General features: G+C 36.0%; 1 protein-coding gene across 3 annotated transcripts in view; it reads left to right on the top strand.

Moving 5' to 3' along the window:
• The first annotated feature begins 6,114 nt into the window (after positions 1 to 6,114).
• CDH9 (cadherin 9, type 2 (T1-cadherin)) overlaps positions 6,115 to 26,584 on the top strand; it is a 92,634-nt gene continuing 72,164 nt past the window's right edge. For all 3 annotated transcript variants that reach the window (XM_014941002.1, XM_014941000.1, XM_014941001.1), the window contains exon 1: positions 6,115 to 6,371. The gene's annotated coding sequence lies outside the window, so the exon portion shown is untranslated. The remainder of the gene's footprint in view (positions 6,372 to 26,584) is intronic.

Raw genomic sequence — 26,584 nt, 5'->3', positions numbered from 1 at the left:
CAGAAAATAAAGTGTGTTTTTTTTAAAAAAAATAACTGAATTTACTGATATTATAAAATTCCATTCAAGTTAATTATTTTACTTTTTTTTTAATATTATCATTTCTATGGGTCATACTTTGAAATAAATTTTAATAATTTCATATATACCTCTACAAAAAAGTACCAGTCCAAATACCATAGATACACACATCTGCACTGCCTAAGGTTCATTGTTTCTCTAGCGAGCAGGTGACATTCAGACTACTTGTTTGTGTCTCGTCTGAACAAACAGTGCCATTGTTGCCCTGAAAAAGTTAGGTAGGTAGTTAATCAGTCAGTTTCTCTGTGTGTGTGTACACATGAATGAGGGTGGGAGCAGTGTCAGATCAATGGGTCTGATCAAAGATGAGGGCTTTGCTGTGGCTCACCAGAGTGATGTTTCTATAACACGAAAATGAGGTTGGATTGTGTCTGCCCATGGGAGTGGAACAGTTTTTAAAAAGAATGACTTTTTTTTTATATATATATAGTTATTTTCTCTAGAAGGTACTTAAATACCATTGTAGATATGGTCTATTGTTCTGTAAGTAGTGTATGTGGAGGTCCACCCTGTGCTGGAGTGTATGCTCTGTTGAGCTGGTCAGGAGTCTTGCATATGTTTATTAATATTTAAGAAGCCCTATTTTCTTAATGTTTGGAGGTAAGGATGATGCTGTTTTGAGTAGAAGGTGGATTCAGGATAACCAAATCAAATTATTGCCTTAACTTTATTTCTTGTACCAAAAAATATTTAATTTGATTATTTCACTTCTTCAGCTGAAGATAATTTTTTCAAAAGTACACTCATAGAAGTGCATTACTATTACAATTAATCGGATAATCACTGAAAGGAGGTCAAAAAATTTCCCACTCAATGTGATTTGTCAAATTTCTGAGAAATAAGAAGTCTTATCTCCAAGTAAAGCAGCTTCAAAATATTTTGCAGGCCAAGATGCAAAAAAAACAAAAAACCAAACCGAAAAAACATAAAACCAAAAAACCTCCAGAAAATCTACTTGGACTAGGTCAATCAAAACAATGCATTTAGATATTTCTGAAAGGTTTTGTTTCATGCATGAATCATATGCACACAATTTTCTTTCCAAATAATTGATAAAGGAAATAAACAAAAAACAACTTGTCAATAGTTTCAATAAACCAATATTTCCAAGACAAATACCCATGTTAAAGATTGTGACCAGGTCTAATTATCCATGTAAAAATTGTTTATGTAAGACTGAAAAATAAAGTGTTAGACAAGTCAGCTTATAAAAGAGTTATGACTTGAAATTAAGCTTGGCACTCATGCTTTCATGTACATGGACAAGGAAAGTAACAACAAAAGCCAGCAGATCAATACCTGGCTCCAAGCCTGGTGTCAGAGGCACAACTTTGGGTTTTTCGAGCACAGGAAGGTTTATGTGACATCATACTGGAGACAGACGGGATACACCCATCTCAGAAGGGGAAGAGGCTCTTTGTGTGGGAGTTGGCAGGGCTCATCAAATGGTCTTTAAATTAAGTTTGCAGGGGGAAGGGAAGGAATACATGAGCAGAGATGTAAGGGTCATCCATGGGTTAGAAACTATGGCTATGCCTGAGAATGGTCAGGTAGAAGTTAGGCCTTCCTACACCAAAATGGTGGTGGGACTGGTAGCCCAGCTGAAGTGCTTTTATACTAATGCATGCAGCATGGGCAGCAAACAGGAGGAGCTGGAAGCCATTGTGCAGCAGGAAAGCTGTGATGTAGTCACCATTATGGAAATGTGGTGGGATGACTCACATGACTGGAGCACTGCATTACATGGCTACAAACTCTTCAGAAGGTACAGGCAAGGAAGGAGAGAAGGTGGGGTGGCCCTGTAAGTTAGGGAGGGTTATGAATGTCAAGAGCTAATTGAGTGCAACAGTAGGGTTGAGTGCTAATGGGTTAGAATCAGGAGGAGGCCCAACAAGGCTGATATCGTCATGAGAGTCTGCTACAGACCGCCCAACTAGAATTTAGAGATAGATGAAATGTTCTATAAGCAGCTGGGAGAGGAGAAGGTGTGCATGCATGTAAACATGCATACGCATGTGTGTGTTTGGGTGTATGCAAATAACTCCAACCATTTTCTGCTAACTACCTAAGACAAAATAGTCACTGGGTTTTTACCAAGCTGTAAACAAAGTATACAGATTAAGCTATGAAACTGATTATTGCATATATTTTTAACTAAAGCTTTTAAAACTGTATTTCTCAAAAGAGAAACACAAATGAGTCTGGAGACATGTTAGCCTAATCCAACGATCTGTGTGGCACAGGATTTTCTTATTATATATGTGTTTTAAATTTGCTTGATTTTTTAACAGCTCAAAGTTCAGCAATGTCTTATTGTTCTTACCATGTTTTGGTCTTGCTACATGTTCTTCTCCCCTCCCATGTACACATCTTCCTTCCTCTCATGTCTTTTTTGGGAACTTCGAGCTATATACAGAAATGTAATTCTCCTTCAGACAAGACAAAGTAGCTCTTCCTTGCATAATCGTACCAAAGGAAGAGGTTCAAAATTGGGAAAGGAGTAGCAGATTTCTTATTCTCTCTCTTATGCCCTATCCTATGTATATCAAAGGGTGGAAGCCAAAATCAAGTGCTTGTCAGGTCTGATTTAGTAATGTTCTGACAACCTTTCAAAGTCATACACTTCATCATATTCTTTAACAAACGAATCATTTAAAGTCTTTTACAGAAGGAGAGAAGAAAACTTGGAGAAAATCTGGAATAGAAGCTAATAGCATTCTTTTGAAATGATTGAATAAGTGAGAATACAGATGTGTTTAGAACTAGTTTTTCAACTAGTGATAATTATTTGATCCAATTTCTTTATATTTTAGAATCTTAAAGGGGCCAGTGAAATTGAACAGAGCTCAAGTTGCACAACTGTTAGCTTTGTTCTTGTGAATCTCAGGGAGTTTTTCTTATTTATGTGCTTCTTGATTGTTCCATTCTGTTCAGCTCTGTTCTTTTTTGGTATCACATAGAGTCTCTTATTTGAAAAAAGATTAAATACATATTTAAGATTTCTGACAATAGAAAAGGCTTGTGTAAGCGGCATATTGAAAGAAAGTTCTTACTACCAAACCCCTGATCAATTTTTCCTTACAGATCCTAGGACATCTGTGGGAACACAGATTTGTGAGAACTCCAGCCTGCTTTGGCTTATCAGAACTATGGGAAGAGATTGCATGAAATATCAAAATCCCACTGGTATATTTCTAGGCATTGTATGTTGACTGGATATAGGTGGAAAAACCTAGGGATAAAAATAGATTTTTCCTTTCCTCTTCTGAAGTTTTATTTCCATTGAGTTTTGCCTAAACAAGTTAAGTGTAAACATGTCAGGAAAAGAAAAAATTATGAGAAACAGTGATTGAACTCAGAATGATTTAACATGGCAACCAGCCATGCACTGCGAAGTGATCTTAGCCTCTTTGAAATAAGGAAATGTTCAGAACTTCAATGAAGATTAGGTATGTAATCACTGCCTCCCATGGACGCAAGCAGACACATCTCTAGGAAGGTAAAGGAAGGAAGATGAATAGGGGTCAAAAAAGAAAAGACCCAATTTCAAAAATTACTTCATAAAATGTAAAACTGAAGTACAGCCTGTCTTGCAATAAAAACAGTCCCGCCTTACTCTTTTGGTGCACTTTCTACTTTTCCATATATCTTTCCACTTCCCACTCTTTTTCAGAAGGAGCATTTTTTTTTTCCTCCACTATATGGAGTAGCTTTCTGTGTGTTAGAGCACAGCCTCAGATATCCACCCATCTCTCCCTATTTGCTGTCACACCTATGCTTTTTCCTTTTTGGCCTACTTTTGATGAATATTTCATTTGCAGTGTATATTGCAAAACTTTTTGCCCCATCATGCAACAATGTTTGCATTGGAAAAGCCTCTTGTTTGTGAATGTATAATGTGTAAGTTCATTTTTTTTCCCCCTGTAGTAGTTACTGTGCCGTATTTACCACACCATGAAGAATACATGTGCATTATTCAAGCATTATGCTGTCTAATATAAATAATATGGCTTGTTTTACTACAGACTTATAGATGGCATCAACAGAAGCAGGTCTGTTCCCGTTTATCTGAGTGTCTTCTGCCTGGTGTTGAACAGATCTATGCCTGCCTTTAAAGCAGAGGCCAGTCCTCCAGCTGCCACTAAATAATGATTTCTAAAGCTCGAGGAAGTATTGTGCAAAGACACTTTGTACATCTCTCCAGTTTCAGGGATTGCTCTGTACCTGGATGGTCTCCCAATATTGATTAGAATAACCATAATGTTCCCAAAAAGCAGCCAAAAGAGTGAAAAAAAGTAGAGCCATTTCTCATGCTTATTTATCATCCAGACATCTTCCTATTAAGAAAATATCTTTTAGAATCCCCAAGATACAAAGCTGCACTGGGACCATAAGACATCAGAGACAAACACTTGTCTGTAGCTTTTCTTTTTAATCTCCGAGGTAATTACTGAGACAAAAATGATACTAAATATTTGTTTCCAGTAGTTCCATGCTAAAGTGGAGGGACTGTGGGATGAAAATACTGATTAAAATGTGGCTTTCTACGTTTTGGCTGAGGTACAGTAAATGATTTTGTTCTGGGTTTGGATTTTGCTTTTCGATTTTCAAAATATTAGACCAAATTCTGCACTCTGTTACACATATGCAAATATTGTTTTAAGGGATGTGTGGCATTCTTAGAGAAGACTTAGTTCATTCAGGGCCCAATATAACTGCTACTGAAATCAATGGAAAGGCTCTGACTGATGTCTATACGAATTGCATCAATTCCTTAATCATTTTAAATGGGATCTAATGGTGAAATGGTTCTCATTAGAAACACTGTACTGTGAATATGAGCCTGCTGAGCTCATCAATGGTAGTATTAAAGCAATAAGAGCATAAAGAAAAAGGATTAATTTACTCGTTTTCTCAAATGGTTATTTGATGTAAACATTCTTTTTGTTACAGCAAAATTTCTCCACCAGAATAAACAGATTTCTCCTTTCACCCTAATTACTGAACCCATAGCCCTAATGATATTTTATAATTAGAAACTAGCCTCACTATCCATCTTTCTAAGGGGAAATTTTTGTACTAAATTAATTATGCTACAAGTCCAGAGAACTACCCTTTGCAGCATTTCATGTTACTGTATTGGTGCCCACAACAGACATCTGATGAGATCTGTCTTCAGTGTTTGTTGACACAGAAAGTGATCGCAAAGTACCAGTTCTGAGAAGTCCAGTTGCAATTGTTTATCTTACATCCGTGGCTGAAACAGTCATTAGTATCCAGAAACCCACAAAAATGCACAAAAAGCAGATCCAAAACCAGAACTTGTGATACTCCAGTTCTCCCATTTTAATAGGCAACATCTTATGCTTCAGTTGAAGACAGTATTTCAAGCAGACCACAATAGTCTATAATACTGAACATTTAGTGACATATTAGGGAGCAGTGGTTACTTGTACCCAAACAGGCTGCACCAAGAAACAGGAAATTCATTACTGGAAAAACCATACATTTCTGTGAATTAATTGAACATTATTATCCACAACTCTTGAAACTTTGCAACTTTGTATTATGGCCAGGTTCAGGTACAGTGATGAGCCTATCATTATCAACAGCTGCGAGCAACATTAGTGCTGTAAACCTCTTGTGTACAGGGGGAAATCTCCCACACCTTGCCTCCTTTCAACTTAAAATCATTTGTCACTGTAGTGTTACAGAGTAATTTTGCATTCTTCAATGAGTGTGTGCACAGAAATGACACTGTATTGCTAGTGCAGATAATTAGAGTAGATTTTTTTCCACATAATTCACAGGTTACGGGCATGCCTTCCCCCTTCTTATGAAAACTGAAAACAGATTAAACTGAACTCACAGCATGAGTCTCTGTATTTAAGCCTCAGTTAACAAGAGGGTCCTTAACAAAGCCCTCCTCTCTGAACCCTCCCACTGCATTCACTTGCAAATCACCGTATGGCTGGCGAAGCTGTCGTTCCATCCCCGCACCAGCCCCAAACCTTCTCATGTTGAGCACTGCGGCTCTATCAGCAGCAACATCTCTCTCTGTGAGGGACATTTCTTATTAATCAGGGGCACTGAATGGAAACCAATCAGACAGAGAGTCCCTTTGGCTTCAGCTCCCTGCCTGCCTGACTTAAAAGTGATGCTGGGAGAGGGGGAGCCCTAGTTAGATGCAAGTACACACAGCGCTGGAGATACAGTTACAGGCGGAGGGGAGGAAGCAGGTAGAGGAGCAGCACTGGACGGACAGAGCTAGGCTCACACTGATAGGCACGGTGAGTAGATTCGCTTTCTTTAGCACTGAATTTGCTGTTAGCAGAAGAGCAGACGCTTTCTTAAGAAGTGCCTAAAACATTAAAGATGCCTTACAGATACTTGTTAGGGAAGGGGGTTAGGGGCAGGGTCAGAAGAGAACTTTGGGGAGATTTCTTTTATGCAGTTCAGAAAGAAAATAATTGTACTAAATTGCTGATATTTAAACTTTGGTTGCTGTATATGTGACAACTGCTTATGCATATTAGAAAGCTAGCAATGTGTATGCTATTTGGCAATACTATTAGACATTATTCAGTTTTTACTGCAATATAGCAGAAACAATATAGCCTAACTTGTGTGCAGGATGCTTTTTCACCTGTCCACATAGAAACTGTCTTCCTTTTCTTTCTTTCACGTTTGTTTTTATTGGAAACATCTAATCCAAACAAACCCAGTAAAGAAGGATGAAAAAGGAGGAGGTGTTTACTACTAATAAGAATGAAGTACCGATGATTTGTTTTGTTTTTCTTCAGTGGAAGTAGAAAAATTAGTATTTTTTAATATGTGTTACAAGGGAAAGTGGCAGCTCAGGTTTCAGAAAGACTGAGAGCTGAGGGAAATGTCCCTTTGGATATTCACAGCAGTAAGTCAAAGTCAACAGGCTGAAAGTGCAAGGCTGTTTTCCAGAGGTGCTACCAAACTACCTTTTCAGCCTAATATGTATAATCAGTGACTAGCATAGAAAGCAGGTCAGAAAGCATAAAATGTTGAACTGACCACTTGATATTGAAGTAACCAGCAGAAATCAATTGCCCAATGAATGACATTTTGCTTTTTCTTTTCACATGCAAGAAACATGTAGTCACATCCACTCAATTTCACTGTATGAGCTTCAAACAAAGAAAGATGCATATGAAATACAAAGAAATCGATATCCCTTGCAGTTGTATGACAATATGCATACAGTAACCACTCATCTTCTCACAGATTTAAGTAGCAGGTCAGAAAATAGAGTGGTATTTTCTTCGCATAATTTCCATTTTCAGTACATAAATTTTCAAGCAAGGTATCAGTCCTGCTCTGATTAAAGTCAGTGACAAAACTTATATTTTACTTAAATCAGAGCAGTATTATATTTCGTTGATGAGTGTGACACTAGTTTCTCATGCTAAGGACAAATATAGATAAAAAGACGTGTAATAGTTGCAATAGTTTCTCAAATGGAATCAAAAGCTTGTTTATTAGTAATATTGGTGGTAACGATAGGAATTCCTGATGTCAGATCTTCAAAAATATTTTTTTCTGAGTCATTTCCCACATTTAAAATGTTGATTTCTATTCCAAAAGTTGAGAATGTTATATTTTTTTATGATTATTAAGAACTCCATAGAACTATGTCAGTTTTAAAAAAGGCGTATTGTTATCTATACGTCAATTTTACAGGTAAAATACATTTTCTTTTCATTTGTCCTTTGCTATATAATAATATAAATTCAATATAGAATTAAATATGTTTACAGCTAATGTGATCTTTTATTAGCAAAAATATAGAACTTTTACAAGTTTATGTTGTACAACCAAATTCCTATGAAAGAAATAATTCTTGTTGTTTGTTTGGTTGGTTTTTTAATTTAGATAAACAAGATTAATTTTAAATGAGGAAATATAACTGTATCAGCACTGCATACTAAACTTGTACCTAAAATAGTTGTCAAGTCTTTTTAAACTTGATAAGGTGATTTCCACAATACAAAAAAAATCATATATTAAATAATGTTAAACAAATATGTGAACAAAGTAGAGTATTTCACTTCAGAGGCTGTTTTGCAGCCATTATTGTGAAAAATTATGTTGTATAAGTAACCAGTAGAACTCACCTAAACACAAAAAAGCAGTTTGGAGACAAAATGTGGAAAGAAACAGTTCTGCCATATGCTTTGTACAGCTCCATCATGAAAGTGCTTTGGACTTTCAGCATTTTCACACTTGTCTGAAGAAGTCACCACCCTAAAAAGGTTGTTCTCCCCTCCGGACAGCAGCCAATTCACACGGATCTGTGCTCTCCCCTCACCTGACTGCTGCTCTACAAGGATGTTGACCTCAGTGGCAGTTCCATGGTGTTGGCATCATTGGATCAGCCAATGAGCATGATTTCATTCCCCGACTTATCTGCCAAACAAAATGCAATAACCTAAATCCAGTAGTTTAAATGTTATCACCCACAATGATGCAGAAAGAACTGTACAACTTAATTCTGACATTCATTTGTGCTCTGGTATCAGAACATGGTTTCTGAAGATGCACAACAAGGATTGCAGGGAATCCACTGACAGAAGCATTGAGAAGTAGAGCTAGAAGGTAACAAGACTGACAATTTCCTCTGAGGATGAGTTTGTTCCAGAGATAAAACAAGGTAGACTGATGTCTCCTGCTGTCTGGCCGAAGCCTGACGATAACAGGACACACGAGGGAACAATTATTGCTTCAGAATTTTTGTTTATTTTAGTCTAATACACAAATGCATAACCTTGCACTTATTTTTGGAGATATACAGAAACACAGAACTGTTCTCATTTTCTTCCTCCTCTCCTTCTTTTCTCAATTTTGCAAACTGTTCTGGACATACAGTAAGATATTACTGAAAACCAAAACTCCTGCACATATCTTGTGTTGATAAGAAAACTGGGCTTTATAGACCTGGATAGAAGACAATATAAATATATAATTTTATATGTTTTTTCCTTGTAGTCTGTGTTATTTAACTGCAGAATGCAACTGGAGAAAAAGCCTAGACAAAAATGCATCTCCCACTCATATCAGAATCCCTTCTGAATTTCTAAGGCTTGCAGCAGGTGTTACATGCAAATGCTATTCGCAGAAGCACAAATATTTGAACATGAATAGGGATTTCTGAGTGAAAGCTAACTGCATTCTGCATGTGAGTGAGAGAGTTTATGAAAAGTCATTTGTAGGAATAAATATAAAATTTTGCTAAAAGGGGATAGGAGGAGAAGGAAAATAAACAAAGGGAAATGAACAAAAAGAATCTTTGTAAAAGCAGTGAAGCATTATTTTAATAACTTTCTCCTTTTGCCTTTCAAACAAATAGGAAATTGCTGAATGGCAAAAGAAAACTTACCATCCTGATTTTCAGCGGCTACACATGATAAAAAAAACCAAAAAACAACAGTGGCATTGAGGCCTACCTGCCAAGCATGACTGAACAGGAGAGACATATCTTGATCAGATCATACTATGTTCTTGCAATGCTAAATGCTAGCGAAACTGGGCTTTGGTTAGTTCAAGGAAAATGTTGTTACTAACTTCAGGGAAAAAGGAAAAATTCTGGATGTATACTACAGCTTATGAGAAAGCTCCAAAAATGTGATATTTTAGAAATAATTTTTTAATGCGTAGAATGTAATACAATTAAAGAAAAGATAGGAAATTAAGTGTATTATAGTCTTCATTCCACAATCTCAGAAAGACTACAAAAGGAGATGGGTGGTATTGTCTTGATCCCATACACAGACATTATTGCACAGTTGAATTGACTTGGTCTCAGTTACTAAGTTGCTCAATATCAGAGGCAGGGATAGAACAAAGTTTCCACTTTCCCAGACCTCCAATTTCTTTGTACGAATGCACCAATGTTCATAAAAATAGATGTGCCTTGAATACTTAAATAACACCATAATCAGCCATGAAAGTTTCTCTGGAAATATATTTCTGCAGAATAGAATGCCTCAGGTGATGGCAGGTGCATTTCTTTGCCAGTTAAATGCAGATTTCTATATTTAAATTTCACACCTTTTAGTAGTAAGAGTAATAGCAACATCAAGACAACATCATATTAGATTCAGTTTTCTCTGTCTCATACAAATGTATTAGAATCTCCTGATATGAAAAGGCAAATGTCAGATAAGTTTATGTAAGTACATATTTTCTGGGTGCTAAATGGTGTTCAGGTTGCTTTTCCCTCACAACCCTATTCAAGGGAAATAACCACCAGCTTCATGGAAATTCTGTCTGGAAGAATATTAGAGTGTTGGGCCATGCATATCATTGCTTAGACTTTCCAATTTTTAAAAAAAAATACTGAAAGCATTTTAAGTATGTAAGCATTATAAGTACATTGAGAAAGAGCTCCCAAATTACTTGTCCAAATTCAAAACATGCATTTTATAAATGATACCCAACAAAAGATGCTGTGAAATAGAGAAAATTGTGGATAATGCTTTTATATTTCATGATGGAAACAGAAAGCCTTTCCACCATTTCAGATAAGCTACACAACAACTCTCATAAGGAGATTATTTCAATTCGCGTATTTTTAATAATTCCATTTAAGGCAATTAATAATGTATACAAGCCTATCCAGCAATATATACAGACCTTATTAGATTTAGCCATTAATTTAAGAAAATTCTGATCAACTACGTGCATAATCAGTGGTGTAGAACTTGACATTTATGCTTTGTCACCTCTTAAAAAAATTCAATAAAACATCAGGTTGTGTAAGAGTGTTCAATAAAGGAAATTTTAAAAGCATAACAATCTAACATCCTCATCACTAACCAAAATGATTGTTCTTATTTCCTCTATATTCCATTATTCAATATTTGCTCCTGAGTAGATGACGAAGATGTAAAGTGAAAAAGGTTTGAGTTGGGGATAAGAGTGAAGTTAATCCCATTACTTACGTTTTGAAAGAAAAAGTAGGCATAATACAAACGAAAATTAACATTTTGAAATCCAGCAGTTATTGGTTATATAAGATTAGAAGGTACCTGAATTTAATAAATCAAATAACCCAAGTTCATCAACAGAAATCATATATATACAAATACATTCATACATATCTATGTATACAGATATAAAGCCTAGAATAATTCTTGCAAATTATAAGAAAAATGATAAAATATTTTCAAAGGAACAGAATGATATGGATTTGCTTAAGTTTGCAGTGGTACTTTCTGCCTGAATTTGTTTACCTGCTTGCTTTGTCGTTTATCACAATACTTTTGTGTGGTTTGCATTATTCTTTACCATAGTACTTTATAATAATGGACTCAAATATCAGGTTTTGTAGTGGAAACTACTGTAAACAAGTCTTCTGATTTTGAAGGCATAGGTGCTGCTTGCGGGAAATCTTATGGAAATGATTCTGCCTCTCTAGTAACAGAAAAAAAATAATCAGGAAAACCTAGTTATTTCAAAAGGAAATTTTTGCAGTTGTTTAAATTATTTGTCAGGAGAGCTCTTTGTGCTTGTGTCACATTCTCAAACCCTTATTTAGAATGAATTACATTTTGCAATAAGACTAGTCCCACTGAAGCCAGTGAAATTGCTTTTGTGCATTTCCCTTACTCAGAGTAAAAGTGAGTGCTGAATCTGTGGTTTTATAATGATTTTATATGATAAAAATATTTTTTTTCCTCAGAATAAAAATATAAGCATTATATTATAGAAAAAAATTTCTCATTTCCTCCAAGATTTGCAAGAAACCTTACATTTGTTTCCCAAATGTAAATGGAAATTTCACCTCTAATGAGAATTCGAACTTCTTGAAAAATGGAAATATATTTTAAAATTATTGTGGACTCTTCATTCCTTGCTGTTATCAGCTTCCCATAGACTACCAGCAATTGAGCTAGATCTTGCTCCTACTATTTTAAAATTTATGCCTTCTTTCCTGATCAAGATACATTTTTGGATTGCACTTACATCTTTTCTAGGGGTAAAATACTAAGTAAACCCCCTTATATTCTGAAGAAAATTAATTAATCTCTTAATTTTCCATCATGGAGCTAAAAATTCTTTACCTAGACACTGAAGATGTGGTTCTCTGCTTAGTAGTAGGAGTAGTAGGAGGAGGAGGAGGAGTAGCAAGGCTGAGAACTCACATATAACTTCAAGTAAGGGTTTTGTAATGTTTTAATAGCATTTGTCACATTTTATGAAAATCCAGGCTTCTGGTGCTGCCTGGTCTCCCATTCAGTCCTACTGAAAAATCCTTACTGCCCATGATGGCAAACTGTCCCTGAAGCATACAACAGGACTTTCAAAATACAAAAGTGTGTCATGTATTTAATGTACTTCTAACTACTTTTTAAGACAATCAAAGAGAAGAAACTCTCCAAAAAGTTGTTACAGCTGCTCTGCTGCTCTCAGCTACAAGTGGCCAAACAAACTACTAGTTGAGAAACTTTCCCTGAAGCTTTCATTCAGGAAAGAGGAAAAAAGCACTAGGGAAGTAAAAAAAGGGAGTAAATTACGAAGTGGCTAGACTGCGCCATAGATTGATATCAGTTTTTGGCAAACAGAAGAAACAAAAAATAAAATGAAAGATAACGTTTTCATACTGTCTAACATAGATCTGAAAAGGTTGAATCTAATACATAATGGGTTAGGAACGTACCTAGCGTTGCACAGAGTAGGTGGAATAGATACATTTTTTAAACTACTGTATTCTAAGTATTATATTTAGCAAACATTTGTTTGTTTAAATAGTGAACTGCACTGCTACACACAGAAACAGGACCCTAGTTACTTTTGATTACTCAAGACATCTATTTAGTAATGGCAAATTCAAAGAAAACATACATCTGAAAATTTCCTAACAATTGTGTATGAGACCAGATAGTTCCTGTGTAGTTTGCGTACAGATCTGTGTGTATAACACACTAGAACTTGCATAAACTCACAGTGCTGAACACGACTAAAATGGGTTTCAAGAATTAATCAGCATAGAATTAAAGTTTATGGTCTCATGACATAAAGAGGATCTCAACTTCTATTCAAAAAAGAACTTCACTACTTGTTAACTGACAGAAAAAAAAAAATGGAAGGAAGGAAGGAAGGAAGGAAGGAAGGAAGGAAGGAAGGAAGGAAGGAAGGCAGGCAGGCAGGCTTCCTCTCCAAAGCTTCAAGAGTGGATGCACAAAGCTGAAACAGCATAAAGATTTCTATAAACCAGCATGCAATTCCAGATTACTTGATTTGAGCTCTTTTTAAGTACAGTATTGTGGGCAGCTATAATACAAATGGAACTAAAATGAATATTGTAGTTTTCTTATATCCTTCCTATGCAAATAGCATCAGAATAATTAATTTTTCCAGAACAAAAGCTGAAATCTAACAAAAAACCCCATGCTTTAAAGGAACATATATAGGCGGACTGCTGTAGAATGGAAAATAAATTAGTCACACTAATTTTCTGCTTCCTTCACCTCAAGTTGATTAGCACTAATTAAATTTTATGCTAGTCAGCCTGTGAGTTCAGTAGGTAATAAAAAAATCCCAAAATTTCATTGCTTGTGGTGAATACATACACATGCATATGTGCATACATGTCTATATCTGTATTTGTATTGACACATATAATTTTAGATACAGAGATGAGATAAAGACACCTAGAGAACTTGAAATATCTATGTAAATATATCTCTATCTCTACATTTATAATGGTATCAATATAGGTATACGAATATATATATTTTTATGTGCACAGCATCAGTGTTATGAAAACCATGCGTGTACTTACATTGTAAGGTGTATGTGGTAGCCAGTATCAGGTAAAATAAGGTGCTTATGTGGTCAGAGTTGAGGAGAACTGTGCAGGGCATTTCCAGTTTCTATTCTTTAACAGCAAACCCAGACCGGTAAATATTAGAGGAAAATACAACAAAAGAGCTGCTGTGCTTACCCCGTCAGCCCAGAATCACAGAATCAGAAAATGGTTTGGATCAGAAGGGACCATTAAAGATCATCTAGTTGAACCCCTCAGTAGGGGCGGGGACATCTTCCACTAGATCAGTTTGCTCAAAGCCTCGTCCAACCTGACCTTAAACACTTCCAATGACAGAGCATTTACAACTTCTCTCGGCAACCTGTTCCAGTGTCTCACCATGTTCACTGTAAAATATTTCTTCCTGACCTTAAACACTTCCAACGACAGAGCATTTACAACTTCTCTGGGCAACCTGTTATTTCTACTTTACTTAATTGCCCCTGAAGTTTAGCTTTATCCTGATAATCGACAGGTCAAGTGATGTAAGCATGCTCTTTTTAAACAGAAATTTCCATCCCAGTGGCCACTATCAGTTATCTGAAAGACAGGAAGGACAAGAAAGATATAGACATGTTCTCTTTCCTTTCCAGGTAGTCTGTAGTGCTCAATTCTAAGACACACTGTATGAAGTACAATATTTTCAGAATTGTAGATCTAAATAAAAAGGTAGTCATAGGACAAAATTACCACCTCTATTTACAAGCAGTTTTTTTTTTTCCCAAGTGTGGGAGACAACAGCACCTATCCCATTCAAAAGACGAAGAACTGTTATTTACCCTGAAATATAATGGTGTTCATCTTTGGAGGCAGCATGTATTGTAATATGGGTGGTTTTTTTCCTCAAGAAATTGAATGTTACCATATGGTGTGCTAAACTGTTGTGTCTGAGAATTAATATATCTTAGTACTTTGCCAGCCATATTCATTAGTGCTACAAATAGGTGTTAAAACTTGCTATTTATCTCACTGAGAATTTAATAAGAATTATTAACAACATAGACATTATCATTATCATAGACATTGACATTGTCAACAACATAGACAGAGGGATCGAGAGCACCACCAGCAAGTTTGCAGATAACAACAAGCTGTGTGGTGTTGTTGATACACCAGAGGGATGGGATGTCATTCAGAAGGACCTGGACAGGCTGGAGAGGTGGGCCCAGGTGAACCTCATGAGGTTCAACAAAAACAAGTGCAGGGTTCTGTACCTGGGCCGGAAAAATCCTGAGTATCAATACAGACTAGGGGATGAGGTATTAGAAAGCAGCCCTGAGGAAAAGGACTTGGGGGTGCTGATGAATGAGAAGCTGGACATGAGCAGGCAGTGTGCAGCTGCAGCCCAGAAGGCCAATCGCATCCTGGGATGCATCAAAAGAAATGTTACTATCAGATCCAGAGAGGTGGTTCTGCCACTTTGCTCTGGTGAGACCTCACCTGGAGTATTGTGTGCAGGTCTAGAGCCCTCAATATAGGAAGGACATGGACCTCCAGAGGAGGGCCACTAAAATGATCAGGGGATTGGACCACCTATGCTACGAGGACAGGCTGAGAGAGCTGGGGTTGTTCAGCCTGGAGAAGAGGAGGCTCTGGGGAGACCTAATAGTGGCCTTCCAGTACCTGACGGGGGCCTACAGGAAGGATGAGGAGATTCTGTTTACAAAGGCCTGTAGTGACAGGAGAAGGGGCAATGGCTTTAAGCTGGAAAGAGCAGATTTAGATTGGATATTAGAAACAAGTTCTTTACTATGAGGGTGGTAGGACACTGGAACAGGTTGCCCAGGGAGGTGGTTGAGGCCCCTTCCCTGGAGATATTCAAGGTGAGGCTCGACGAGGCCCTGGGCAACCTGGTCTAGTTGGGGGTGTCCCTGCTGACTGCAGGAGGCTGGACTAGGTGACCTTTGGAGGTCCCTTCCGGCCCGAACCGTTCTATGAATCTATGATTCTATGATTTGTCAGTCTTCTTCTGGTTTATTGTCGAAAGTTCTATGAAATACATGTGAAAAATATAAACATAATCAGTGTAAAAAACCCCAATATTTAAATGCAAGCATATAAATATATATATGTATTTATGGACATAAATAAGTGTAACTAAAAAGTTGGAGTTGATTTACTAGTGAGAGTCAGGTGCATTATAATTTCATAGAGTGCATCTGCTAGTGGGCAGGAATACCTCAAGATCTCAGCAGAATCCTAACTTACATGATGCCAATTACCAAGAATTATTATCTGCCAGAATGACAGCAGTATCATAACATTTCCAACATTTATCTCTTCTCATACTCTTCACCCCATCTTAGGGCTTGGCTTCACTGCCTTCTGGAGCAACTGGCCTTGCTGTGTGCTGGCTGTGATTTGAGCTGGAGGACTATTGAGTTTCACGGGGTTGGAGATACTTGCCGGTTTGAAGAGGGGACAGTGAAGGGGACAGAGGTTTCTGGGTGGTCGTCATTCTGAGGGAATCAAGGAAAAAGAGGGTGGCACCCTCCACCATAGGATTGTGTGTCAGTGAAAAAGTCCTTTCCTTTTGCTCTGAAGATCAAACTGGTTTAACAAGTGGAGGAAACGATCTTTCCCTTCACTCAAAATTAGTAATCACAAATGTCTGTATTCCATCATCAAGAGACCTCCATGAAAAGCCAGGGACTGGGCTAAAGCATAGGATCCAGCCTGGCCTAAGTACATGTTCCCACATCACTGGACATCTGTAGCTTGTTACCCTACTAAGGCAGTCATTGATCAGGCCACCTGCAACTTGTATATTCTATCATATTTATGTCCACTGATAGTGACTGCCTAGCAAAAATTGTAATAATTAACTAATAGAAATACTAATAATATTTCTGCATTCCCCCAACATAGAAAAAATTGTCTATTACTTAAGTGAAAGTCAATTTATTATTTGTAAGTTAAAGACCCTGAACCCAGGTCCCATAGAACACAATGCTACCTACCTCACTTGGAATACACTGTAGTAAGTGAATGTTTTTTACCCTGTGAGCTGTGTGTCTTCAGACTTTTAGGCAGCCTATTTCTAAGAGAACCATATAAAAATATATATGCCAATTACTGGCAGATTTAAATTTTTTGTACAGAATCCCACTTTCCTAATGGAAAATATTTATAGTTTCTGTAAACCATGGTAATGAAAAAGGAAATAACTTAGAACAATATTTGTCTACTGCATTTTCAACAGATCCAAGGTTTATAAAAAAAAGATACGTGGCCTAACGAACCTTGCGTTCATATACTGAAAATACTGGAGGCACAAAGAGGTTGTGAAAGGATTTGAGAGTGGAGAATTTTTTATTCATATTTTGTTGTGATTTTGATATCACTAATAAATCTGAAAGACAGGAAAAGAGACAGGAAGACACTGACAGTGAGGTTTTAAAAATGAGAAGTCTTAACCATTCTAGTTTTAATATGAATCTATCAGCAAATTCAGAAACTTGCATGGATATGTCTGCATTGCTTAAGTTCAAGTTTTGTCTTTGACTTCAGCTGAGATAAGAATAACTGAATAAATTTACTACTGAATTTGAAGTCCTGTTAAATTAGTGGTACAACAGGAGAGTCCAGAGTCACTGCTTACTGTTCAGTAAAAGAAAAAAAAAAGCACAAACTTGAATAGCAGGTTTTCCCATTAAGCACATAATAAAATACTGACATTAGATCTTGAAGAATAAATATTAGAACCTGACAAAATTATACAAATAGTATTAGTGCATCATATGTAATGTGTAACAATGTGTTTCTATCTCACTCTCACTGAACTGAAAGATCAGCATTGTATTAGAGACAAACTAAATTGGTATTCATGTGGTGCTCCTCAGAAATTACCAATTACCAGTCAGTAATTACAACAAAGTACTTCAAAGTGTTCTATGAAAGCAGTTAAGTATAAGCTCCAGGTAAACAATAGAAGTGCACACGGTCCTGATGGAAAACTCAACATGGTCTAGCCGAATATTCCCATGGACATCAGTAACATTTAGATTCAGTCTTTTTAAAGGGAGAAAACACTGTCACAGTCATTAATAAGCAGAGCAGAGGACCTCAGAGCTGCAAAGGGACAGAAAGGGCAGAATTCACTATGCAACTGGGCACGAACTTCTTCAGGAATGCCTGAAGTGCCTGCCCCACAACAGACCCTGAAGGCTTGACAATAGTAACCAAACTAGGGGGGAAACAGTCAATTGTTGTGCAATCAGAACTAATGTTAAATGATAGGAATTCTTTTTTTTTTCCAGTCTCTTCACACTCTTCCTCCTCCACAGGGTTTGCTAGGTGTGCAGAATCCAGATTCATTTGTATAATGTGCACATTTGTATAATGTGAGTAGATAAATATTACATGACAAAGCAATTTACATACAATATGTGAAAATAAGAATTGGATAACAATGTTTTTAAAATGCATTATCTTCTGCACATAAGTCATCAGTATTCAAACAATTAAGTGGTCTAACTCCATGTACCTTGCCCGGTAAATGTCAGAGACAACAAATACTGATTTCTGATACATCAGAGGACAAAGTTAGAAGAAAATCCAGATAGTGTAAAGAGGCTTGTTTCTGCACATGCTGGGAGAGAAAGGGAAATTATACCTTGGTCAACTATCAAAATGAGATTGAAATATAATTTCAGTATAACTTAAAATAGGATAAATAGAATGCTGTGAACATACTGCTTACAAAAGTAATAAATTTATATTTATTTTATCTTATAAAAGAATAGAGTACTGTCTAATAGGAATAATATATAAACATGCAGTACAGTTTTAAAAATTTTACATAGGGCTAGAAAATCTGGTTTAAAAGATCAAAATGATGTATACAGTAGTAACATGTTTTGAAGAAGTCAGTGCTTTAGAAGGTCTTAAAAAGTATATATCATTAAACAAAATTTCATTAAAAGACAGACACACTAAGTGACTAACGCCAGAAAAAGCAGAAAAACTACAGAAGTGCGACAAACCCCTAATTTTAGGCCACTGAAGCTCACAGATTCTTTTTAATGACTTACACGACTTGGAAGAAAGTTCTAAAATTTCCTGCAGGACTAGAACAGCAAAAATTACCAACGATATTATGCACGCCTGAGCAGAGCAAATACAGCTTATGAAGGAAAGAGAAAAAAACCCAATCACCCCTACAAAGATTAATTGCTTATTGAAATAATGTCCTGTGTAAATGATGGTGGAAAGGAGAATGAAAATAAAGAGGGCCTTACCACACTTAAGCTTTGAATGCATGCCAAAATAGAGGTTATAATGAATTAAACACATCAGAAAAATCCAGAATACATTGGCTTTCAGAGAGAAACAAACAAAATTATAGTTGTAAGTGTAATAGAGAAATCATTAGAAATGGAGAATTCCACCTTTTTCAGTGCACGTGCAGATATAACCTCTATTAAAAACAAGCAGTAAATGAGTATTAATCATAATTCAATGTATGACAGAGGACTTGTATGATTAAAACGAAACAATAAATTGGAAGTATGAATGTTTTGTACTTCATAATGGACTATTCAAAGTTAGACTTATGGCATATAAAAGAACTTCAGTGAACGTTAATTGGAGAAAACATGAACATATTTTTAAAATCCAACAGGGTAGACAGAAAGTAAAAATATGGCTGGAGTAAGTGCTTTTATTTTTAATTACGTTCACAAGATTCACATCCAAATAGGAAAAAAATCTGTAGACATAGAATCATAGAATTTTCTAGGTTGGAAAAGACCTTTAAGATCATAGAGTCCAACTATTAACCAAACACTGCCAAAACCACCACTAAACCATGTCCCTAAGCACCACATCTACCTGTCTTATAAGTACCTCCAGGGAAGATGATTCCACCACCTCCCTGGGCCTGTTGCAATGTTTGATAACTCTTTTGGTGAAAAAAAAAATTCCTAATATCTAATGTAGACCTCCCTGGCATAACTTCAGGTCATTTCCTCTTGTCCTATTGCTTGTAACTTGGGAGAAGAGATCCCTGCCTCTCTACAATTCTACTTGTCTATTTTACAGTAGAGTCACTCTTAAAATTTATCATAACCTCAGTAACATAGATGTTTTCCTAAAACTTGTCTTTATATTATATTGCAGTAGAAACTGTTAGGTGACTTCAGATATATACTATGAATCGAATGCTCACATTTAACTTTATACACTTATCTGAAGAACACTTATCCTCTTTTGCTGCAGCTTTTTTGTTCTAAAGTGTTTGTGTCCTCTCTCTTCTCTTTCTTTCCTCCTTGGTAGACTTGCTCTTTCCCTTCCCTACACTTACCTTCCTCTTTTCTTATTTACTCAGCACTCATTTCACTAAAAAAAAAAAGTATTGGTTTAGATGATATAGCGAATGAGTGGTTGTAGGCTATCACCTTTAATTTTACTTAGGAATAAGAAAGAAAAATACTAGAAGCAAATTTAAAAAGTCACATTCTATACAAGACTTAACATACATTTTCACGTAAATTTCATTTATAATTTCATATATATTTGAGCATATGTGTTTTCAACCACAGAATTTGTATTCAGACTTGCATCTCTAGGGTTTTAACACGGTCTGTTAAAACATTTACCAAATAGGTCTATAATATCAACATTAATATTACTTTCTGCCAATTACATAACTACCAAAAAATGAGCTACGGTCAAAGCCAAACCAGCAAAAGAGGTTTTTTGTAAAGCCTGAAAATCAAACCTATACTTCAGTTCAAAAATATTAGAAATGGATTAAACAAACTATCAATGCTTCTCTGATGGCAAAAATACCGAAAGTCCTCCTTGAACAGGTTTAACGGTGTGTGCTGGAGTCCCCATGTGGTACACAGAATTACCAGGAAGAGGCAAAGAGAATGCTCTAAAGACATTATGAAAGTAAAGCAATTGTTATTGATCACTCTGTATTTTTCTGCTCTATTCCTGCAGATACTTCCCAGTCCACTGACCTTTCAGGTACGAAGGCAATCCAGTCCATGCTTTCCAAAATATGGACAATGCCTTTATGAGTACTGTGTTCCTCCTAGCAAAGGTTTCATAGAACTGGACATCTCATCAGTTATTAGGAGTGATATTTTATGTCATTCTCATTTTTTACAGAGAAATAATCAAAGTATGTTTAGGAAATACCTTACATATTTCCATTTCGTAAGGTGGGAAATGAGTACAGAGAGATTTTTTGCTCAAAATTGGTAACAAGGCATATGGTGGAATCAAGAGCAAGAGAAATTAATCTGACCTATTTTTTATAATAGGATGTTTTTCTCTTGTTTAAGCATATCTGACTTTGGTACATTGGAGCATTTCACTCAGCTCCAATAAGATTGTTATCATATATTATCTAGTTCTGAATTATATTGCTTATTCATATAAAATCAAAGAGCTCAGAGCAAACATTATCTTTAAGTACTATTAAGAAAAAGGAATAAAAGAATGTACGCAGTTTCACTGTCTCGTAAAGTGGAAAGATATAGTATAATGTTATGGCTCCCTCTTTTGGATAGCACACATCTAGTATACAATAATAAGAAAACTCATGATGTCCTTAACACAAACACAAAAAAACCCCCACCAGTGTCTCTGGTTTTCCCCTAGACCCTGCTAAACAGTGAAAAATGCAGCCAATAAAAGCAAACGTTTTCTAGAGTTTCTTGCAAAATGCAATTATAATACAGATCCATAGAAAGAGACATGTCTTTCCCAGCTAGGGCTGTAGCTAGAATATTTTTGAAATATGTTAAGCATTAGTCTATCAAGTACCTATAAAAACTAGAACACAAAATTCTCTCATGGATTGCTCCTTAGTTCAACAGTGCTGTTAATGCAAAATGTAGGAGAACAATAAACAGAAGATTGATGGAAAGCACTTAAGCTAATTTACTCTCTGTACAAGTGACCAGAAAGGAATAAATTTTGTTCCTACACTATTATTACTTCATTAGGAACTGTGAATGAAAAATAAAACAAACGGTCATTTGGGCTGCTTTAGCATAATTTTGATCTAGTTGAAAGTCCACTGACTTATATGCATTGGCATCAGAAAATTTTTGAACATACCCTTGAAGAACTAAAAGACATATAACATTTTTAGAGAAAAAAATAATTTCTGTAGAATAAAAGTTGTTTTATTAGATGGGAAAGGTGAGGAAAGAGTAAAAAAGTTGAGATATCAATCAAAATAGTGAATCCTGACAGAGCTCAAACTTCTATTGTTCAATATTTTTCCTAATGTAAAACTAGTAAGCAAACAATGTTGGCTTTATAGATATAGTTATATTTAATTCTGAATTTGGATTTTGCTTTCCTGAGTATTGGATTCTTACCACCATTCTTCTACAATGATATCTAGGTATAATTGCACATTACACATTTCTCCATATATCCACTCCATTAATGCTGCTCAAACAACTAGAAATAAAATTTTTGGCAAAAAATGTTCATTAAAAATTCACTAGCACTTCACCGACTTCAGCTGTGTCAGCTAGAACAGACACTATTTCACTCAAAAATCCTTCCTATTACTTTATCATTACCTTTATATAAAATATCGATATTAGGCAGGTATATATAAAGGAATTGCTCTATAAGCTTTTTCTATTACTAAAAATAGTAATTCTTCAACATTCATTAAGATGTTAGGCTATTCAATTACAAAATTAGTTGGATTTATATCAACTAACTTAAAATTGTTATGTCATGGTACCCATCTTATCATATCATTGCAGCATGTTTTCCCTTCACAGCATCCAAAATAGCAATAGAACAATTACATTTGACTATGCTGAATCACTATTATTTACTCTATTAGTAACTATTATTATAAAGCGTTTATTTTCAATTCAACACTGAAGTAATGAGGTTTAGATGAAGGTACATTCTTTACCATGAAGGACTGCCTGTGCTTTGTTCATGTCATGACGATTCTTCAGAGTTAGCTAAAAAAGGGCATTTTAGCATGCCCTAAACAGGCATGCTAAACATGCCTAACAGTATCACACTAACTGATACTGTGTGTACAGTTACTGTGTGTAACTGATACTGTGTGCTAAAAAGTGAATTAATATTTGGCTGTAATAATGATTGCAGAATCACAGATTAAAGGAAGGAGGAAATTCACTTGTAGGAAGTATAACTTTGTTTCATGTAAAGTGACTCTTCCTACCTAAACCAAGAAAAGATCGAAAAGAAAGTGACTGACATACACATCCGTATGTGCAGATTAACTATGCACTTTCTTTTTTCTTGCTATGCGATTCAGTTAATTTGTTTCCTAGGAAGTCAGATATTTTATAACTTGTCTTAGCAGTAAGGAGCCCAAACACAGCTATGGTCCCTCATATACCTTTTTCCATCTTCTTTTAGGAATGAGAGAAGGACAGGAGACAGTCATGGGCTTTTGAGTTCATGTGAGAAAGTTATAAAGCTTAACTGTGCCCTGTCACTTCAGGCAAAGCTAGACAAAAGATACTAGAGCAGACAATGTAAAGCAAATGCTTTGTTATATCAGCTTTTTCAGGCATATTTCTACTCTTTTTTTACTCTGAAACTGGAACCATAAGCATGGTTTCATACATTTATAGCTTTTGCTTCTTACTGAGTTTTAATGAAAAGGGCAGGAAAATATAAGGGGTAATTCTGGAATGTTATCTGAAAGTTACTATGTGCCTTTTGAATTAATCCAAATGAATCACATAAAAATCTTTGTGTTTTGGGAATTCATACTGAGATATAGACTATTACACTCTAATGTCTGGTTCAGATTTCACTGAAGGAAACATATCACATGTCATTTGAAAGCTAACTGGTATCCTAAGAGAAATAGATCAGTTATTTTTGTCTCTGGTTCCTAGAAATAAAGGAATCAAATAATAAAACAGTTGGTATCAAACAATAACAACTGCAGTCTCAACAGAGTATAATTAAATGATTAAATGCACATGCAGATGACATATTTCCCCATCTTTAGACTCAGTTCCAGATGAGTCTGAAGTCTCCTGAAGTTGCCTATCATGGTAGTAATAATAAACCACATATAAAGTCTGCACTAATGGTAGAAATTTAAGCAGGGAAAATCCAGGAAATATTATAGGAAATCCTGAAGCCTCAAAAAAGGAAAAAAAAAAAAAAAAGATTAGTTTTAGAGGATTTATTCCCCAGAGGGTTTTAAAATTTGACATAATCAAAATTTCAAAATGAAACTGAGCATTGAAGCCAAACTCTGAGCTACTGATCTGACTTCTTCATGGGTTTCTCTGCAGGATTGTCAAGCACCAAAGGGAGCTTGATTGGGCTACTGTCTCTTGGGAGAGAGTATAAACCCTTAGGAAACAAATAGCAGAAAGGGGTTTCACTAGAACAGCATATACACCCAACATTCAGTGCCATGTATCTGTGTGACACCCTGTCATTTAATCAGAGGCTGGGGAAACATTTTGATTTTAACAAACTGATATAATTAAAAACTGAAAATTTGTCTGTGAAGTTCCATGAAAAAATTTACCATTGGTGCGATGCTTGTGGCTACTCAGTTCTGTGGTTCATTTGACACAGTTTTCAGGAGAAAACAGAAAGGGTTATAAACCCTTAAGTATTAAATGGCAGGTTGTTCTTTTTTTTATTGGTTTGTTTGTTTTTGTTTTGGTGGTTTTTTTGGTTTGTTTTTTTTTTTTTACTGATTTAGCTGGGGACTCATCAGATCTGATTTCAGTACAGTGGGATTTCAAGTCATAGTAAATGACAGTGACTTCACACATACTATCAGGAATCTTAAAAATCTCAGTGAAGAAACTGCTGAAATATTCATTATTTTCTTTAACCTTTCACTTCAACTTCCTTGATACTTGAGGGTTTCAAGGTATCAAATGCGAAGACAACTTATAAAAAACAGTTTCAGTTCTACAGGTCACAGGGACAAAGTCTGAGTCCCAAACTCTTAGCAACTCTTATAAAGAATACACTTGTTGGAAACACGGTGTACGGGGGAAAAGTCATTGTCATTTTTGGAAAAGGAAGTCCTGCCTCACGGATCTATCTGGGTCCTCTGAAGGTATTATCTAGCATATGGATAGCTTTGACCTCTTTGGTATGATCTAGTCGTGCTTCTAGAAGGCTTTTGACAGGGTCACCCACCAAAATCTCTTAAGTATCCATGAGCTAGAAGTGAAGATCCCTGCATATATCAGTAATTGCTTACATGAGAGGAACCAGCAAGAAGTAAATAATGAGTTTTCACATTGAAATAAGGTCTGGTGTAGTGTTCTACAGGGATCTGTACTAGGGCCAGCACTGTTCAACAGACTCATAAAAACAGATTTGAATATCAAGGTAAAAAACTTCACAAGTGACATCCAGCATAATAAAGCCAATGGGCCTTTGTAAAAGCTTGCAAAAGGATCTTATGACTATGGTTGTACTAATATACTTCACCTGGCAAGGAAACTGGCTTTTGCAATGTAATTTCCCATACCATTTCACTGTTATTACAGTCCCTAACATCAGTTAGCCTGTACCAACTGGCACTCTCCCAGAGAATTCCTGTCAGTGTTTGAGGAACAAGCCTAAGGTGATTTCTTATAAATGGTATGGACGTGGTAACCCTGCTTTGGAGGGAGGCAGAGTAGAGTCGAGAGTTTAGACATATGGCTTTGAGCCTTGCCATACCAACCAGTCTCTTCCTTACAACGATTTAGTAACTATAATAGTTTGCTATATAGGCATTTGTAGCCTATGCAATATAGTGGGTGGATGACAAAATGATGGATGGTGAAATTGTTATGAAATTATGTAAAGCCACAGAAATGGTAAAATCCAGATTTTATCTTTAAAATAATGAAGTCTGACTATTGCTGTTGGGGAATAACACCACAATGTGACAACAGATAATAACAGAAAAACATTAGCCCAGACCTCTGCAGCAGTCAAAAAAAGCAAACAATGTCATGCATCACGATAAAATTAAGTAGAGAATGTGATTAAGCTTCTGTCTACCTATGCATGAAACTCCTGCAGCTTGAATATTGCAACAAATTATGATCACCAATCTCAAAAGATACACCGAAAAAATAGAAGATATTCAGAGGAGCGTTACAGGTGCAATCAAAAGTATGGCATAGCTATCAGACAAGGAATGATTAAGGAGGCAGTCTCAGAACTTTTCATCTTGGAAAAGAGACAACTGAAAGAGATCTAAGTCTACACTTTCATCAGTGGCAGAGAGACTGAAGAGGGAATGACTATTTATTGTGGCTTCCAATGACCGCACTGGTTGTCTAATAACTGAAGCTGTCAGTTACAATGTTCAAAAACAAACAGAAAGAGTTTGTTCTTTTCATGAGACTGTTAACCTGTGTCTTTGCAGAATGTTGTGGCTTCCAGAAGATTGCATGGTTTCAAAGCAAAAGTGGAGAAAGCCATGACAAAGAGAATCTATTAGGGACTAGTAAATACCTAATATTTGGAGACTGAGAAAACATACAGGAGAAAAATCATTATATGCTTCTCCATGCTTATACACTATCATGGATGTCTGCTTGTTGAAGACGTCCTCATCTTGGACTATCAGGATACAAACAGAATAAGCCATACTTCATTACATTTATTTCAAATTTGTTCATGTTTTGCATTTGTCTTGCATTAATAAGGTCA

This window comes from Calidris pugnax, unplaced genomic scaffold, assembly GCF_001431845.1.
Source record: "Calidris pugnax isolate Ruff unplaced genomic scaffold, ASM143184v1 scaffold8, whole genome shotgun sequence".
In the NCBI taxonomy this organism is placed as follows: domain Eukaryota; kingdom Metazoa; phylum Chordata; class Aves; order Charadriiformes; family Scolopacidae; genus Calidris; species Calidris pugnax.
The sequence above is the reverse complement of the archived record's forward strand: the minus strand, read 5'-3'. Positions and strand labels throughout refer to the sequence as shown.